This window comes from Myotis brandtii, unplaced genomic scaffold (assembly GCF_000412655.1).
Source record: "Myotis brandtii unplaced genomic scaffold, ASM41265v1 scaffold120, whole genome shotgun sequence".
NCBI classification, from domain to species: domain Eukaryota; kingdom Metazoa; phylum Chordata; class Mammalia; order Chiroptera; family Vespertilionidae; genus Myotis; species Myotis brandtii.
This window is the reverse complement of record NW_005354174.1, coordinates 1,080,802-1,082,377: the sequence shown is the minus strand read 5'-3', so window position 1 is coordinate 1,082,377 and position 1,576 is coordinate 1,080,802.

Sequence of the window (1,576 nt, the reverse complement as noted above, 5' to 3'; positions counted from 1 at the left end):
TTACCATCCTGCTTTGTAAATGAGAAAACGGAGAGTGACTTACCCGAGGCCACACAGCCACAAAACACCCGAATTAATTGCAAAACCTTCCTCTTTCTACTGAGCCTGTCTGCTTAAGTAGGTTTCAAAGGTCCAACTCTAAATAGAAACGTTCAGCCCTGGCTGGTTTGGCTCAGCGGACAGAGCGTCGGCCTGCGGGCTGAAGGGTCCCAGGTTCGATTCCAGTCAAGGGCACATGCCCGGGTTGTGGGCTCGATCCCGTGTGGGATGTGCAGTAGGCAGCCAATCAATGATTCTCTCTCATCATTGATGTTTCTATCTCTCCCTTCCCCTTCATCAATAAAAAGAAATTAATCAATAAATAAATAGAAATGTTCAAGTCCTGCTGTGAAAGGGAGGGACACACTTTCCCCTACCCTCCTACCCTCCTGGGGTCTTTCGGCTGTCGGATCACCAGATAGACTTGAGACAGATTAACAAGAGAAAATGACCAAGTTTAATCTCATATGTACGTGTGGGAACCCCACATGCATGAGCGGTTCCGCGAAAGGGAAAATGAGGTCCATATGGCATTCTGGGCTAAGGATGAGGTAAGGCGCCTTGGGGCTTCCGAGGGGAGGCAGTCCACATCCAAAACAATAAGAAGAGCAGATGCTCAATAGTTAGAAGTCTGCCCTGCCTCAGAACTAAGTCCTAAAAGGTCAGTTCTGGTAATGACTCTTCTGATTGGTAAGGCCCCAATATAGAGTCTTCCAGGGAGAGGTAACAGTTTTTCGATTGCCTTCAGCTCAAGATCACTCACAGGCCCAAGCGGCACATCGCGGGGAGTCCTGCTCTGAACCCCTTCACTGCCTTTTTTTCTCTTTCCTCCTCTCCCGAGTGTCGCTGCAAGATGCCCCTCAACCGGGCCCTTCTCCCCCAGGCGGCCAGGCTGTCCTGCGCCCCGTCCCGCACCCGCTCCCCCTGCTGCAGAGGCTCCCTCGCCCCCCACTCCGCGCTCAAAGGGAGGGGCACCTGGCTTTGGAGAGGAGGTTTGGTCGGATGGCACCCAGGACCATGGTTTAGGGGGAGCTGAGCCGGGGACGGGCAGAGGGGGCTTCGGGAAGGGGGTGGGACCCGGGAGGTAGTAGGAAAGGTGCTTCCCGGTCCCCGCGCCCCGCCGCTGGAAGCGCCTTCAGTTCCTTATCAAATATTAACACATTTCTCCTGCCGCCTCCCACCTAGGAGAATAATTAAGAGCTTGGCCTCACCATTAATCTTTAAACGAAAATCACCCCGGCCGGAAAGACCGGCTCAACCGGGGACCTCGGGTCTCCGGGTGTCCCCATAGGAAAGGTGCTTCCCGGTCCCCGCGCCCCGCCGCTGGAAGCGCCTTCAGTTCCTTATCAAATATTAACACATTTCTCCTGCCGCCTCCCACCTAGGAGAATAATTAAGAGCTTGGCCTCACCATTAATCTTTAAACGAAAATCACCCCGGCCGGAAAGACCGGCTCAACCGGGGACCTCGGGTCTCCGGGTGTCCCCAGCCGGGCTCCGGACACAGCGCGGGGAGGCGCAGGAAGGGGGCAGCCCCC